Source organism: Tachypleus tridentatus, chromosome 11, assembly GCF_004210375.1.
Source record: "Tachypleus tridentatus isolate NWPU-2018 chromosome 11, ASM421037v1, whole genome shotgun sequence".
NCBI classification, from domain to species: Eukaryota; Metazoa; Arthropoda; class Merostomata; order Xiphosura; family Limulidae; genus Tachypleus; species Tachypleus tridentatus.
In genome coordinates this window covers 799437-818194 of record NC_134835.1, presented here as the reverse complement: position 1 = coordinate 818194, position 18758 = coordinate 799437, and the positions used below count along the sequence as shown (strand labels likewise).

Here is an 18758-nt window from a genome sequence, read left to right as displayed (position 1 = left end):
TTCATATCTGTGAACGGATTCCAGGTGATGTGTAATTACCCAGGCATGTGACGACTGTGTCGCTGCTGTGGCCATGAAGACTATCTGCTGCAGCCGTGTCAGACACTGCAGTGCAAAGTCCCCATCACCCGAGGCCGTGCGGGCGCCGACCCCTACTCTGGACGAGCTGCTGTCTCCCAGCTCATTCGCAAGTTTTCTAGATTTCCCCAGTCTTCCCTGTCTGTCTGGACTGAATGAGGACAGTGGGGAGGTGCCGGACTTTGGTTTGGATATTCCTGTAGTGCAGCGGCAATGGTTAGATGTCGCCGGCCGCTGTTGTGAAGAGGGGTGGGGTCGGTTAGCCTCAAGAGGCTGTACGCCCCCCTGGCTCCGTCAACTTTGTCAAAGCAGCAGCGTCACTGATTTCTCCCCTCTGACTGGTTGATGGGTTTTTCCTGCTTTACACTTAATCGCCAGGGGATACGTAGTATTGCTAAGCAATTCTAGGCATTCTCTCTGTTTAACCACTTTGCAGTTGATGCTATATTTTTGCAGGAGGCCCATTTTGCCTCTCGGAGGGACCATTTTTCCTTTTCCTCCCGTTACCCTGTCCGTGCCTTCTGGTCGTTTGGCACCACACGTTCGCGGGGGTGAGGATCCTTTTCCACTTGCATTTTAATGGGACCAACTTCGCATCCCATAGTGATGCTGAGGGGCAGGTGGTGTACGTTGATGTTGTCACTGGGGATCGTAAGATTTGTCTTGTCAATGTCTATGTGCCTGCCTGGCCTGAGAAGCAGGAGGCCTTCTTCTCGGGCTTGGACATGTTTATAGTCCAATATCGTCCTTGGTGACGACTTCAACTGCATTTTGGAACCTCACCTCGACAAGATTGGGGTGATCCTCTTTCTGTTGATTAGTATACGCGATCTCTGCACGCAGTGCTGTCGGATTTCGACTTTTCCGATGTCTGGCATGCGCTGCATGGGTGTGCCTTTGTGGGTACCTGGAACGGTGAGGGCGTTTCTTGTCGCTTTTACAGGTTCTATGTGACACCTGGCCTTCGACAGAGGCTCGGCAGGGCTGCTGTTCATCGGGTTGGAGATGTCTCGTTTTACGTGCCTGACCATCAGGCGTTTCTCGCCACATTCCGGGATTTTGTCCCCGTTTTACGGGGCCCCAGTGTGTGGAGGCTCAACATCTCCCACCTTGCCAAGGATGAGGATGGGGACGCTTTGCTCGTCCTCGTTCGGGAGCTCTGTTCTGTCAAATCTTCACCACGTCTTTGTTGGCGGGTCTCAAGTAAGCCTGTGCCTCCTTGCTGTGGCAAGCTGGCATTCGCGGGCCAGCCGCCTGGCCTTGCAGGCTCGATCCCAGAACTGCCACCAGGGTTCCACTGTGCAAGGCATGGGAGATGGCTAAGACCAGATACATCTCCAGTCTGGTGTTGTAGAATGGTCAATTGTCATCTGACATCTCCGACATTCTGAACGTTTGCCTCGGCTATTACCGCCATTTGTTTTTGGCTTCACACGTAGACGAGGGGTTGTGGGATGACATTACTCGATTATTGGCCTCCCTCGACCCTTCCTTTCATGAACAGCTAGCTGGTGAAGCCCATCAGCTTGGGTGAGTGTTGGTCGGCCATTCAGTCCATGCCGCTTGGTAAGTGTCCTGGGCCAAATGGGCTGCCAGTGAAATTTCACAGCCGCATGTGACATTTCATTTGATCCTCTTTCATCAGACTTTTTAACGCCTGTCTGGCTGCGGGGTGTCTGCCACCGGGAACGCTGGATGGGCTAATTACACTTATCTGTAAGGATCCCAGCTGGTCGGAAGATCTTTCCTCGTGGCATCCCATTTCTCTCCTGAACGTGGATGCAAAGATTTTTTGTGAACAACCAAGTTACAAACACAGAACCCGCAAAACTCACGCACATACCTGCTTCAAGAGTTATTGAAGGTGTTCCTAACAAAGAATATACCATTCAAACGAATCGAAAGAATTGTTTCCTATAAGGCTAAGGAGAAAACATCATTAATCAGAGTAACCTCTGAAAACAAGCAACACCAAGACACGTTACTCCGTGATGGGTGTACCCTATTTTACACAAAATTTAAAATTGAACCAGCCAAACCTCTCCACCAAGCAGTACTATAGTGCTTCAATTGCCAAAGATTTGGGGATTCCCAACCTAATGCACTGCTAACTCAAGATGCGTTAGGTGCTCAGACCCAGAAGAGTTTAACCAGTGCCCCAACACACGCTAACAGGTAAAATGTGCAAACTGCTAAGACCCCTACGCTGCTAGCTATAGAGCCTGTTCAAAATTTCAGGTCATTAGAAACAGAGTAAACCCTAGTATTGCTAAAAGTACTCAACCAGTAAATATCACGAACACGTTTAACCCTGCATACACTCCCCCTGTTACCCTAAATAAAACCTCATTACTTCTAACACCACAAGTACCAACAACTAATTACACGTTTTCTAAAGATTTTACATCTCAATTCTTTTGCACCATTGCCACAGCTACACCCAACACCAACTTACCAACAACACATACATTCAGAACAAATAAACAAAAGAGCAACACACCATTACCTTGTCTTCACATCAACAAAACACAAACTTCCCCCAACCTTTGGGATTACACTCAATTTACTAGCCATTCTCACAGAAGTACACTGCAATAGTCAACCTATCAAAACAACAAAATATTAATTAATCAAGTGTGCGAAACTCCCAGACATTATTTACCACTCCTACACCTCGCACCATATCACTTTACGTATACACTCACGAAAATGTAAATAAAAAATCAAACCAAAAATCCTTCACAAAAATTAGAATTTCGTGATATCAACACAACACTTTTAATGTTGATATAATCATTATCTCTGAAACTACAAGATAATACTAATATTACAAATTCTTTACACGTCCTAAAACAGATGAAAACAGAAGTCACGCCATTTATTTTAAAAATTATTTAACTCATTGCACTGGTATTGAAACAGATACCTACCTCTAAGTATAGTCTAGTTTACATCCGGTTTAACAGTAGACATTCTATTGCACTTTTACCCGTGTATTGTTCCCCTAGTAAACTATTATACACAAATTTCATTCATTCTTGTTTACACATACAAACCAAGCCTATTTTAGTTGGTGATTTTATTGTCACACATACACACTTTCACACGAACCGAACCACCATTGTGGATGGAGACTGTCATCAACACTAACCACCCCACACTTATGTGGGCACGGACACGTATGATATCCTCGACTCAGTTATTATTCCAAATACATTACTTCAGCTTTCTCCAAACTTTTCACTGCATCCTGCTGTGCCAAGCGATCATTTTCCTCATCTCTTTCCCAATTCAAGTAAACAGGAAATATCTTACAACCTCCCACCGATTTACAACTACACTAAAACAGTTCAGCGATTGCTGTTTTTTCTACAGGAACTTGGGTTCCCTTCGGGCTGTGTTTTGAGTATTACACTTTTCAGTTTAAAAATTAATACAAACTTCGAATCACCTGTCCATTACAGTTTTTAATAAGAATGGGCAAATAGCTATATAACCCATACAAGTGGAGGTCTTGTAAAATGCCATACGTCAATGTTGTATCATGAGCCTTCTCAATGTCAAAGAATATTGATACAAGATGTTGTCATTTGAAAAAAAGGCTTTTCTGATGTGGTAGAGTGCTATTGTCAGAACCCACACTGGGTGGGCGAGAGGAGGATGTTTGATTCGAGAAACTAAACGAGACGAGCATTAACCATCCTCTGAGGTCTTGCAGAGACAGTTTTCCAAAGCAATTGGACAATAGTTAAAAGGAATCTTGGGACCCTTCCACGGCTTAGAGAAAGATAGAACAATAGTCCAGCATCAGGAAAAACATTCTCCTTCCAGATCCAGTTAAAAATAATCAGAAGAATAGCAAGAGAAGCAGAAGATAGATGGCAATGTACTGTCAGACCAATGAAGGGCCAGTTTGAATTCCACCAGTGTAAAGGAACGATTAAAGTCATTGAGACAATCAGCTTGAAAGGAAAGAGGCGACTGCTCTGCCCAAGTCTCGATAGCTAAAAAGGTGAAGGAAGAAGCAGAAGTGCTAAATACATGGCAAAAGCTTTTATGTAGAATATCAGTGATGCTTCAGGTATAAGCTACTTCCTGGGCTTCATAGAGCAAGATCAATAGGGTTCAGAATTATATTGCCTACTGACCTTTGAAATGTTGTCCCATATGACTTGAACCGTTGGTAGAAAATATGTGGGTTGTGAACTTAATCCAAGATGCCTTCTGGCTTTGATGTCTTACTTGCTGAGTATGTGTATGGATCTACTGGAAAACTATGTTGTTTGAGTGTGGGATACTTGTGAAAGGTATCCCAGGCCCCTTTTTGAGCCTTCCCTGCCATGTGGCAGGTAGGATATCATCACGGATGAGGATATCATGGAAAACGTTTTGGAGCTTTTCGAAATGTATTGAACAGCTGCCTGTACAATACAGTCAGTTACTGCTGCCACACAGTTGCATATTGAGGGCTTACAGACGATGACAGAATCAAGCTCTTCACGAGTACTGAAAAGGGACATTTTGCTTGATCAAGCTTCCACCATGGCATGTGGGTCGAGTGGCATTGACCACGGCCAGTGTCTCTCAAAATTATAGGAAAATGATCACTGTCTCATCGATTATTGGCAACCTTTCAACAAAAATGGGAAAATAGCGAATGAGAGCAATTTGAGAAATCAATAGCACTTCCTGGAGGGATGACGTCCATTAATGTTCCCAGGATTAAAAAGGGAGAGAGCAACTGTTTAATGAGGGCATCATTGTCTGATTTATCACAGGTATCTCCAAGCAACAGGTAGAGATAACAAACAGTGATGGTACAACAGGTGTTTCAAGTGGCAAAGACAGGGTGGTACTGTTGGTTTATCAGCATGTGTCCACCCTGTGAATACAGTCACCTTTCAGCAGTTTTCTTTGTACAGAAATGACAGGCTCCATGCACTTGTCCATCACACAGCATGTTATTCCTGTACAAAGAAAACTGCTGAAAGGTGATTGGATCAGCAGTTTCAGAAAGGTTTCGTGTAAAGAAAAACACACAGGATGGTAAGAATTAATCAGTACTTTGTCACCCAGATTAGAATGTAATCCTCGCCAGTTCCATTGTATCAACCTGTCCATTTTTATTTATGTTTAAGCAAATTAATTGATTTTAACGTGTGTGAAGAATTTGTAATTTGTTAAGTTGATGTTTGTTTTATTGAACGGTAGTTTCAGAAATAATTATGTCGGGCTTAATTTTGTTGTTGAGGTCGTAAAATTTCATGTTTTAGAATGAAGGGCATCTTGGAAGATAAAGTGCAAAGATTTTTTGTTTAATTCCTGGTGTAGCTTAATTTTGGGTAAGGGGAAGTAAAGTTGGTGAGGACATCATTCAGTTTTTTGCCCTCACTCGTTCCTTCTTTTCACGATCAGCTGGTGAAACCCATCAGCTTGGGTGAATGTTGGTTGGCCATTTGGTGCATGCCACCTGATAAGTGTCCTGGGTTGGATGGTTTGCCAGTGGAAATTTATCGCCACGTGTGCCATGTTGTCAGATTCTTCATTGTCAGACTTCTTAACAGCTGTCTGACTAGTGACTTTATACCACCAGGAATATTGGATGAGCTCATTTCACTTATCTGTAAGGATCCCAACCAGTCTGATCTTTCTGGCATCCCATGTCTCTCTTTAAAAAATAATCTTTGCATCCACATTCTAGTCCTGTGTGCCCATTTGTGTGCAGTTATACCTTATTTAGTTCAAACTCAGACTTGATGCTATTCAGGGACCTGTTTCATTACATTACAGACAGGGATATTTCTGGAAATTTTTGTGGTTTGTTCTGTAGAATTGTGGTCTTCCTCCTGTTTTGTCCAGCGTCTGCAATCCCTGTATGCAGCCACTTTTAGCAGGCTTTTAATTAATGGATGTCTGACAGCTCAGTTTCCCATTCTCCAGGGTGTTCATCAGGGCTGTCTATTGTCCCCTTCGCTTTATACATCAGTGATTTAGGCCTGCTCTTTTATTTGTGTTAGTCAGTTTTGGTGCATGGCCTCCAGTTGCCAAGTGGTGTGGGTATCAAGTATCTTTCCCATACAGATGATATGAACCTGTTCCTTGAGAATACAACATCCCTAGGTTCTGTAGTGGCCATTTTCCATCGTTACTCATGCAAATGCTGCCTGCCTCAACTATGCCAAGTATCAGGCTCAGTGGTTGGGCAAATGAGCCTCGTCTGCCGACTCCCTGTTTGGACTGGTTTGGCTATGTTCCCCAGTCAGTTGCTTTGGGGTTCAGTTTCTTACAAGCCCCGAGGTTGCCTGGGGTGAGTTGATGTGTGTCAGTTAGACATTGCATGATTACTGTTTCTGCCCTGCTGATTTGTTTGTTTGGCAGGGCAGAGGTGGTTAAAAGGAGGATACTCCCCTTGGTCTGGTACCTTGGGGTTATTCTTTCTCTGGATGACTTCACTGCATGGGCTATCAAATGTCATGTCATTCCCTTCCTGGGTAGTGGCAAGCCTGAGGCTGTGTCAGCTTTCTTTGATCCTGCCACCTCACAGGAGGTTTGGACATTTCATGTGTCCAAATCCAGTGTCTTTCTCTTTCTGGCGAACCCCTTTTGCTGCTTGTATTTCGGAAGTCATCCTTGTTGCCACCTCACTATATTCCTGGTTGGCATGAGGTGCAGACTCTGTGCTGTTCCAGTGAGCCTGCAAACACCAACGTGTTTTGACCCTCCTTCCTGGTATGTGGATGCTGCTGTGGCGATTTGGCTATGTCGTACCACGCCTGAAGACGTTCCGATGGACTCCCATTTCTTCCTGCTTGCTGATCCCTGAATGTACCCACAGGATTGAGGAAAACTCCCTGCTCTGCCATGGGATGTTATTTGGAGCTGTGCTGTGCTGCACCATGTTAATGGCTACCTCCAGGCTTTCAACTTTTCAACTGGTGCATAGTACATAGCATCATACCAGTGAGGGAGCATACATTCCTATAGAATTATTGTACAACTGAGATGTGTCCTTTGTGTCCCTTTCAGTTGGAGTCTGTTTTGCACGTGTTGGTCCTTTGTTCGACTTTGGTAGTGATCTGGGAGAAGATGGCCCATCTTTTTCATGTTGGTTATTGGCCTCTGACCATATTCCATTCTACTGGGATCCACCCATTTTGTGCTACCCTTAGAGGTTAAAGACACCTTAAAATATCAATTTGGCAGGTAGCCCTGTCAACGTTTTGCAACATTTGGTAATGGGTGTTATTTGGCGACATTGTCTGGAGGGTGGGGCACAGTAAATGCCCAGGCCCACCCTGCTAGCACTGATGTGGTTGAGAACTCTGATGGGACTTTGGCTAGTTTGGCAGATTTGGGGTTAGATTCAGTTTCTGGTGGTGAGAGGGTTGGGGGACTACAACAGTGCCCCGATTTCCGCTACTTGTGTTGTTGTTGGGGTGGAATCCTCTTTGGAGTATCAGCCTCCTTCTGTCCTGGTGGGAATGGCTGCGAGTGATGGTGCTACTGGGGTGGACCATGCCTCCTTAGCTAGTGAGGCTGATGTTTGGGCTTGAAGGAGCCCATTCCTCTGACTTCTAGTGTTGTGGGTGATAATGTTCGTGGTGGTAACCCCACCCAACGTGTCTCCTATAATGTTTGATTACCTCGTCGGCTTCCCCAGTCTCCTTATCCTTTGAGGATCATTGCGGCGAATGACTGGGAATGGGAAGCCTGCAGCTCTGTTAAATGTGACAGATATTATGGTATGGCAGAGGTCATCAGATTCTGGAAGCCACTATGGTGATATGGGTTAGTTGGTTTGGTGTCTTATGGCACCAAGCAACTAGGTTATCTGCATCAAATATCTGGAAAAAGTTAAAATTAAAATAAAATTATTAAATATCATAAGACGAAATTAAGGTAAAACAAAACCAAGATAAATTTTTCCATTAAAGCATGAATAGAATTACATCCAATTTTTATATCTAGTCTACAATGGTAAGAGAAAACTACAGTAATACAAGTTGTAAAGAACTTTCTGTAACATAATTGTAATTACCATAACTTGCCAGGATGACTGATAGGCAAGTTCAAAAATCAGCATTAGATCACCAGACGTTTGCCTTTCCAGGCCTAGTTTAGAGTTATTTGATGTTATGGCAGTTTTCAGAAAGTATAGCAATTCAAGTTTTAAAAGGACTTTAGTAAAATTGTAATTATAATAACGCGTCAGGACGCCTAAAATGGGTAGTTCAAACATGAAAGTTAGTCACCTGAAGCTGGCCTTTCCAGTTCTAGTTTTGAGTTATTTGACATTACGGCCATTTTCTAATTTTAAATCGAACTAGATGTACTTTGTATTTTATACATTAGACCTTTTTAATGCATTTCTTTTTTTAAGTAGCATTAAAAAGATTAATGTCCTTTAAAAAACCAAAAACATTTCTAAGATGGGCAGTGTAACCATCGCCAACAACACTGTCTAACGTCCTAGACAAACATTTGGACAGAACTTTTAAAATAGTGCCATAATTGAGAGTCGTAACGATTACAAGAAAGTAAAATGTAGCTTATTGTGACCTGAGTGTTAAACAGACAACACACTAGTGCATCAATCCCAGATAAAGGTAAACGATGGACTTTAAAACTTCCTCTTTCCAATCCTTTAGGAAACAAAACTGTCAAAGTCCAAAAGAAGGTTCTATTTGGAAAAGCTTGTTTTCACGTTGCTTACTCGAAGTCCACTGCCAACTGGCACGGAACAAAGCCTTGAATACAGGATCTAGTCCATTTATGGGACAGGCACAGTGGTGATAGTGCCAAAGCAGATAGACTTAGCTGCAGTGTCGGTGAGCTCGTTCCCACAAATACCAACGTGGCCCAGTATCCAGAAAAACTGTATAGAAGAAGATGTTAAAGAGAAATGGGCCAGTTGGTTTTGAATATCAGCGAGAATAGGGTGGGAACTAACGTGAAGAGATTCCATTGCCAGTAAAGAACGAAGCGAGCTAGTATAAATAGTACAGTTTGAGTACTGCTCAGATTTTATGTGATTCAAGGCAAGAGAAAATGCATACAGTTCAGCAGTGAACACAGAAACTGTGAAGGGTATTATGCACACAGTCCCCCGATTTCAAACCATCCATATAAATAGGAATGGAAGGATGGTTCAGAAGATGTTCAGCTAATAACAGACGGTATTTCTCAGATAACTTAAAGAAAGGTCACATTTGGGAACTAATAAGTCATGGTGGAATGGGCTGACCAGTAGATACAGCAATGTCATACAAGGACAGACACAATTCATACAAATGAACCTGGAGACAAAGGTCAAAAGGTACAATGGCAGATCGTATGTTCTGAAAAATCATGGCCCACTAAGGAGGGAAAACACAATCCCAGGTTGGATACTGTGGTAGTCCTTGAAGTTTTGATGCATACAATAAATACAGTTGCAAATGGCAGAGGAGATTCATGAGACTGTGTATACGATCTGAAAGTCCTAGATGCAGATCCAAAGTCCCTGATGATGGGGTCCAGCATTATCAAGTCAGATGTTCTGGCAGAGCGAGACCAGTGACATATGGCCTAGTTTCGATCAAATAAGAGCACGATACATCTTCAGTACAGAACATCGATCCACAATTCAACTGGTGGAAGAAATGACAAGGAAGAAGTTCAGTGCTCTTATACATTGGATGTGTGATATAAAGGTCAGCTTATGGTCAAAGATAAGACCCAAGTACTTTGTTACAGGGACCACAGGTTGCATAACTTTACCAATACAGAGTTCAGGTGAATACCCCATTGGCAGAAAAATATACGTAAATGATTACAGAGAGGGAGAAGATAAAACCATTTCTGTGGTCCACTTTAGTAAACGATTGAGAGCAGTCTGTAGCTGCTGCTCAATATACCTCATGTTCAACGACTGACATGAGATGTGAAAGTTAACGACATAAAGCCCATTTGCAACAGTTAGAAGGAGTTGTTCAGTGATTGCATTAATCTTTATACTGGAAACACAGCCCTGAGGGACTCAAAGTTCCTAAGAAAAGAACGGGAAAGTGTCGAACCCACACGAAGTTGGAATCACTAGTCCATTAAAATATTTTTAAAATTGGCAAGTAACTATGTAACCCATATAAATAGAGGTCTCGCAAAATGCCGTAACTCCTTGTTGTATTCTAAGCCTTCTCAATGTCAAAGAATATTGATGCAATGTTTGAGAAAGGCTTCTCTGGCGTTACATCGAATCACGTTGTCCATGGTGTAGCACTGTCATCAGATTCCATACTGAGAAGGCTGAGAGAAAGGTAGAACAATAGTCTGGTGCCAGGCATCAGGAAAACATTTCCCTGTCAAATGCAGTTAAAAAACAATCAGAATAATAGCAAGAGAAGCAGGAGATAAATGGTGCAGCATGTCATAGCGTAAGTCATCAGGTCCAACCAATGTACTGCCAGACCAAAGAAGGGCCAGTTTGAGTTCCACAATTATAGTCATAGAGACAATCAACTTGAAAGGAAAAAAAAGTGATCACTCCGCCCAAGTCTTGATAGCTAAGAAGGTGGAGGAAGAAGCAGAAGAGCTAAATACCTGGCAAAACATTTCAGCTAAAGTATCGGTGATGATCCACATATCGGCTACTTCCTGGCTATCAGAGAGCAAGATTGAGAGGAGGGACAGAATTATATTGCCCACAGACCTTTCGAATCGTCTCCCATATGACTTTGGAACTGGTGGTAAAAGATATGCTGCTTGTGAACTTAATCAAAATTCTGGCTTTGTCATCTTACCCACCAAGGATGTGCACAGATCTACTGGAAAGCAATGTGGTTTGAGAGTGGGCGATACCCATGAAAAGTATTGCAGGCCTGTTTTTGAACTTTCCATGTCATATGGCAGGCAGGATTTCACCATGGAATATGATATTGTGGTAAAGGTTGAGGTTTCAGGAATGCATTAAGCAGCTGCCAGTACAATAGTCAGTAAATGATGCTATGCATCAGCTTACAGACAATGGCAAGATCAAATTCAGAGCAACCTCAGTGATAGAAAGCCAGTTTGCTTGATCCAACTTCCACCTGAGTATGCAGGTTGGGTGGCATCGACCACTGTCAGTCTCAAAATTATAGGAAAATGATCACTGCATCGTGGATTATTGCCAACCCTCCATGAAAAGGTGTGGCAGTAGTAGAGGAGAGCAAACTGAGAGATCAATAGCAGTAAAGAACTGACTAGCTGTATACAACTAAGAGCCAGTACTGAAAACGATGTCATCAGAAAGCATACACTCTACAGAGAGATCCCTTCGTTTAATACTAGCACTATCCCAAAGGAGTGGATGTCTATTAAAGTTTCCTATGATTAAAAAAGGCAAATGGCAACTGTTCAATGAGAGCATCAAGAGCGACTTTATCATAGGTCTTTCCATGCAACAGGTAGAGAACAATATGGTATAACCCAACAATGAAACGCAGATGGTTATAGCCCCCAAAAGGTGTGTAGAGTGTCAACTACCAGGTAAACATATGTTGATCAACCAACAGTACCTCTCCATGCACTCGTCCATCACAGAGCCTGTCATTTCTGTACAAAGAAAAGTGAGGAAAGGTAATTGTATCAAGAAGTTTCAAAAATGTTTCCTGCAAAGAAAGATGTATAGGATGGTAGGAAGCAGTGCATCAAGGTGGCCATTTTTATTTATGTGTTGGTGAATTCGGTGAAAAACCCTTCTGTTTACGACCACATCTTTTTTTTACTGTCCTTATTTGAGGTAGGTCTATCGACCTCCACGGATCCTGCCCTGGGTCGATCGGGCAGGTCTTTGCCGTTGGAAGGGGATTCCAGTGACTGAGGACATGAACAAATGATCGTTTTGCATCTTTGGGTGGGAGAAGATGTATTTAAGGAAATGCCTGTACCCAGAACCAAAGAAATTGGATCTTGCAATTTGTTGGAATGTATGTAAGGGACAAAGATGGGTAGTGAAGTTAATTCATCAACTTTAACAATGGAAGTCCAAAGACCTTTCATTTGATTTTAGAACGATGAGTGTAGTGTAGTAGCAGAACAAAGTGTAGCAGCATACATTCGAGACGAAGTGGCGAATAGCAACTTTCGAGCCTCGGGATAAGTAACGTTACGAATTGTTTTGAAATGCTGCACCTCTTTCTTCCAACAACTTATGGCAAGAACAAAAGTAGAATGGGTAAGAACCATTGCAATTGACGCATTGAGAGTCCGTTTCACACTCAAAGGCATCATGGTCTTTGCCACCACTGTCAGTCTCTCAAAATTATAGGAATATGATCACTGCATCGTGGATTATTGCCAACCCTCAACGAGTATACATCAAGGAACCACTAATGACTTCTTTGTGCGACCAAACTGCTGACACTGGAAACATCTGAAGAGGGTTTGGAATATAAAGTCGTACCCTGCAATTAAGATAACCAGCTTTGATGGGGGCAGATTATCTTGATGAAGTAAATGTGAAAATGAGGACAGTGGTCGGTTTCATAATTCCATCTTTGCCAGTGGAGATGTGTCTCACTGCATAAACTCCTTGAGTGGAGAAACTAACGAGAATCTCTGACTCAGTATTGTTCTTTAAATCCCTCTCAACAATAATTCCTCGTTAAGAATTCAAAGTAGCATCAGGCATAACGTTAATAGGTATATCCTCAATCGCCTTTGCCTGCAAGGGGAGTTTACTCTGTTGATATGTGGATGTTTCCACCCTTGTCACCAGAATGAAGCTTTTAGACTGACTTTTGAGAGCCAGTAAGTCGCTTTAGTCCCTTCTGAATGAAAAAGGAAGGCATTTGCCCTAAAGGTTTGTCTGTAAGAGAATGTAGAATGAGAAAATGAGGCACAGATGTTACAGATATTGAAGATTGATGCTTAGTCTGTAGGTATACTACCATATATAGATGATTCTGATTTTCACTATTTTAAGTTTTTATTTGGAGGATCCATACTGAAAAAGTAATAATTAGGTGTCCAATGACCCCACTCCACCATGGAGGATGCACCACAATGCGAAACAAGGACACTGCAGCAATTCCAGGTGCTCATGAGCATTACACCAAAACACCTGCACCAGATAAAATGTCTACAACACCTGTTGAGAACATTCAACACTGGTACTCGGTTGACCCTAGCCCGAATGGACCAGCCAATTGACCCTACTTGCCACCCCAAGACTGCCAGTCTACAAGAATTCAAGGCCAACGTAGTGTTATAGTTTGGCCCCTCAACCACCAGGATCCTCTTTTCCCCTTTCCAGGTTACCATGCACGAAAAAAAAACATGGTTGAGGTTCAGATCTCAGGAGGCAAACTGAAAGAACAGAACTTTCTGTGGGAGGTCCTCTTACCACATACAAGAATCCACACCAAAGGAGGTGATGAGTGGGGTTGGGCCATGAGTCTGCTTGGCCCCTACACTGTCCAGAGGAAGTAGCAGCATCATTCATTCTCCCCTCCCTTTAAAACATCCAGGGAACTCGTAGCTTTGCAAAGAGATTCCAGTTTTTTTCTTCTAAAGGCTTTGCTATTGATGTCCTTTTTTTGCAGGAAACTTATGTTGCCTCTGGAAGGGACTTTTTTTTTCTTCCTGTGTTCCCATCTGTTCTTTCTGGTCGTTCAACTCGACGCATGTGCGTGGTGTGGGGATCCTTGCATCTGCATTTTAATGGAACCATCCTCGCGTCACATAGTAATGCTGAGGGTAGGGTCATAAGAGTTGATGTTGTCACAGGGGATCGTAAGATTCGACTTGTTAATGTTTATGCACCTGTAGGGGTGGAGAGGTGGTTTTTCCTTGTCGACCTTGGACAGGTTGCTTGATAACACAGGCCAATATCATTCTCGGTGGCGACTTCACCTGTCTGCTGTACCCCCCACCTTAACAAGATTTGTGGTGATTGGTATGTCTAGGCTCTGCATGCAGTGCTTTCAGGTTTTGAGTTTTTTGATGTTTTGTATGCAGTCTATGGATCTGCTTTAGTGGCCACTTAGACCAGTCTGGGTATTTTTGTCACCTGGACAGATTCTACAATACACGTGGCCTACAGCAGAACTTTGGCAGGGCTGCAGCTTATCAGGTTGGTGACTTTTAGTTTCACGTGTTTGACCCTTAGGCATTTCTCAAAGTTACAGGACTTGATCATCATTTCTTGTGGTCCTGGAGTGTGAAGGACCAATGTTTCCATTCTGGCCGAGTATGTAGTTGGAGACTAATTCATTGCCTTTGTCAAGGGTCTACCCATGCTTTTGAGTCTCTCGACGAGTCCTCATGGGTGTGTTTCAAGGATGCCTGTGCCTCCATCCTGCAACAAGCTGGCATGCAGCGTGCGGGAGCTTGCTGCCTAGCTTGGCAGAGCAAGCAGGGCATCATAGCTTGCTTCCTTTGAGGCAGGCTGATAGATCAGTGGGTCCTCTCAGACATTGAGAATCTTAAGAAGTATAGAGATTTGAAGTATTCAAAACTATTTCATGAAGTGATCATTTCGAGAGTACTATACTCAAACACCAGCATCTGATACAATGTCTACAACACTTGTCGAGTATATTCAACACTGGTACTTAGTTGACCCTAGCCAAAATAGACCAGTCGATTGTCCCAAGGGGCCACCCCAAGGCCGCCCGTCTACAGGAATTCAAGGCCAAAAGTGGTGTGTTTGGGTTGGACCCCTCAACCACCAGGCTCCTCTCTTCCCTTCACGGGTCGCCCTGCACAGTAAACACGTGGGTGGATATTTAGATCCAAGAGGAGGTAAACTGAAAGAACGGAGCCTTTCCTGGGAGGTCCCCTTACCACATACAAGAATCTATACCAAGGGCAGGTGAGGAGAAGAAAACTCCACTTGGTCTGGTACTTTGGAGCTATTCTTCCTCTCTATGATCACACTGCACAGGCTGTCGAATGGCATGTCTTCGTCTTCCTGTGGAGTGGCAAGTTCGAAGCTCCGTGCCAGCTTTCCTTGACCTTTACAGAAAAGGGTGTGGGTATTCCATGTGTCTTTACCCAGCGTTTTTATGTTTTCCGTGTGCGTGCACTTCTACAGTTGCAGGACACAAACTGCAAGAGCAGTCTTCTTCCACACCACATCATGTATTGATTCCCGCAGAGAAACAAGGATGAAACTAAAAATCCTGCACATCCACTGCCAGAGTTACCTTTATTCTAAAAATTCAAATTTTATGGCCTTGATAACATAATTAAGACCCACATCATCATTACTTGAGAAATAAGCATATACTTGACAACCTACATACGTCTTGCAATGGAAACTTCTTAAACTAAGAATAACTTGTTTTGCTTCACACCCTTATAAACATCTTTGCAACGTCGAAGAGAGCGAGACATGTGTACATAACTGTAGGAAAGATATACAAAATGAACTGGTACAGCTCTTAGCCAGTGCGATAAAAATGAAATACTAGCAGCTACTCATGCATCTAAGTATTATTTGATAATATTAGATTGTACACGTGATGTAAGCTGTGTTGAACAACTACCATTCAATCTGTAGATATACATTCAGACACTGGCCAGCCAGAGCCTTGAATCAAAGAACATTTTGTGGGATGTGTATGAACTAAGGACAACAGGTGTTGGTATGATTAATCCCATTCCACATTATTTACAAGAGATATTATTACTCGTCAAAGATGTGTAGTCAAGACTAGGATAACAGAAAAAACATGAAAATAAGAAAATTATGTACAAAGGAAAATATTAGATATTAACCCACGACCAGTGTAACATTTGCTCTCTACAATGTACATTCTTTAAATCTGGTTGTTAATGATACTAACAAAAGTTGTCTGAGACAACAGCATTCTTTGACCTGGTACGACATGTTTCTGTACTTTTCATTTCGACACGTCACCAAGAGATTTTAAAAAGCCATATACCCAAAATGACAGTGAAAATATTAAGTGATACAAGATCGGAAAATAATATTAATGCTTTGAAATCTCTTCAGTAATCAGCTAGGCAATGTACTTGGTGCCTTGCCTGAAATCTGATACCTCCCTTACGGGATCGTCTGGCAATTCTTTACGGTTTTAAGCAGTCGTGAAATAAAAGTTCAATTTCAAGTTTATTGTGTCGCTTGTTTGGAACAATATTCTGTTCGAGATTAATATAGCTAGCAAAAAATTGAAGAGAAGGAACTTTATACAAATGATGCAGTTGAACAGCTGAAAGAAACGAAGTATTTTCCAAGCTGCAGGAAATATATAGAAGATGAGAAAACAATAAACGCACAGGAACTTGATGAAGAGTTTGGCATATCACTAGAATTAGAGCCAGAGCCACTTCATATTAGAAGGAGAAAGCAGTTCATGTTTGAGGCAGATGATGAATCAATTCAGAACACCAAGTAAATTTTAAAGTGAACTTTTATTTTACAGTCTTGGATGCAGCAATGCAATCAGTTGAACAAAGATTCACACACATTCATCAAGCAAGTTCTCTGTCTGGCTTCCTTTGGGACATCCACAAAATGTAGACAATATCAAAGGAACTAACTGAACATTGCTTAAAACTAGAAAAAGCTTTGCAACATGATGATGACAAAGATAGTGATACTGCAGATTTGTGTAGTGAATTACAATTAATTGCAAGACGGGTCGAAAAGCGTGCATCACCACAAGGCATTTTGAAATTTATAGGTAAAAAAACTGACAGATAGTTTTCCAAATGTATTTATTGCTCTACATATTATTTTGACACTCCCTGTGGCTAGTGGTAAGCAATGTTTTTCCCAAATAAAATTGATAAAAACGTATTTACAGTAAACTATGGCACAAGAAAGAATTGTTGGGGTTTTCACTCTAGAAATAGGGCATGAAATTGTTGAGAAACTCGACTTGAAACAGTTTGTTTGCACATTTGCCACATCAAAAGCACGAAAGGTAAAGTTTTAATGGAAAATCATGCGTTTACATATAATATAGTAATAATGATATTATATAATATTAGTAATATTGTCGTGCTATGTCATGATCAAAGTGGCTACTGAGCAAACAAATAAAAATTAGTAAAAGATTTATAAATAACGTTTTGCAGGACACATCCAAGGATGACCAAGAAGGACAATGCCTCAGAAAATCCACATACCTGCATCAAATAGACTTCACTCGAAATATTAAAAAATACAATTTTCGTTCAATATATCTACTTTGGCTTAAAGTACAGCCAATCCCGTACAGTTATGGTAACATGTATAATAATGTTATTTGTCTGCAAGTTCTCTTTCGAGATGAGAGAACTGTATTACCATACATCTGTAGTTGCATCACGTAGTAAATATAGGTGAAAGTACCTCACGGTCATGTTTCCATTTTTTGGGTAAGATATGCTTATCTGCAGTATACAGCACGTATAAAACTTTCCCCTTCATAAGACGTAATATAGATTCATTTAAACTATATTCTCTAGAATATTAGAAAAATACTATGAATATCAATTATGTACGAAACAGAATTGATATATTTAATTTGTCAAACATGGACGGACTGAATATAGTAGTATTAAAGAACCTTTAAGATTATATAGTTGTCGCACCTGAACATTTCCACCATGTGATCTTTAATTACCGGTGACTAATAGGCTACCAAGGTTCTTTGAAAATAAATATAATCTACATACATATATTGTGACTCATGTTCACTCCGTGTATGTAATAAAAATTTAATAATACTACTACGAGGTTAAATGAGCCAGCTAAATGCTTACTTTATTTAGAGATTACCTTAAAATAAAGCTTTATAAATTGTATTTCATTCACATTTTTTCCACTGAATTATTATAAGTTGGTCATTTGCATGAATTAATATACGAAAGGTGAAAATATAAATATTATAAATGTTTTTTCGAGACTTCAGATGGACAATAACAAAGTTCCTACATTAGCTTATAAAAACTTACTAGGGCTCCAAGGGCTCACCTAGGATGCCAAATACCCTTGCGCCAACTCTGGTTGATATTTACACACCTACACATGTATATCGTTGATCTGGTATTTTTAAGAGTTTTGAAGAACTTCCTATTATCACACACAACACGATGTGGTATTAAGAGGATATTTCAATTGTATTCTGGAAGTAATAGACAAATTGGGAGGCTCTAGGAGGTATAAAAGCAATGCTAATGTTCTTAAAAACGTATGTGACAACTTTCATTTTAAAGATACTTGGAGAAATAAGTACCTGCAAGAGCATGGGTTTACCTTCTGGAGTTTCTCAGGAGTAGGAACTGGAAACGATTGTTTCTACTCTTCTAATACAACGACTAACTGTAAGGATGTTTCATCACAAGCGACAGGCTCAAACAATTATGTAACCGACAATTGTTTGGTTATTTTACAAATTCCCGTCACTCACATTTAAAGAGGTCCAGGATGTCGGAGATTTAATAATACTGGAACGTACACCTATCGTAAATGAGATAACTTGAAAATTATTAAAACTCTTGAGAGCCAATAATTACGACGACAGTTAGTGGAATTCTTTAAAAAGTAACTATAGCTGCTAAAGCTAAGTCTCTTACTTCTCTTCTGTCTGGAGAAAGGAAAAGGACGATTCATCATTTGGATAGAGCTTTGACAACCATTAACAGAATGCCAGGAAACGACATGGACATCAAGGAATCTATTAGTACCTTAACTTGAAGGCTAAACT

The 18758-nt window shown here is 41.4% G+C and overlaps 1 long non-coding RNA gene across 1 annotated transcript in view; it reads right to left on the bottom strand.

The window, feature by feature from the left end:
* Window positions 1-18758, bottom strand: part of LOC143231571 (uncharacterized) — a 38647-nt gene that overhangs the window by 8711 nt on the left and 11178 nt on the right. The window contains exon 3 of the long non-coding RNA XR_013016985.1: window positions 7722-7922. This is a non-coding gene — a long non-coding RNA (uncharacterized LOC143231571). The remainder of the gene's footprint in view (window positions 1-7721; window positions 7923-18758) is intronic.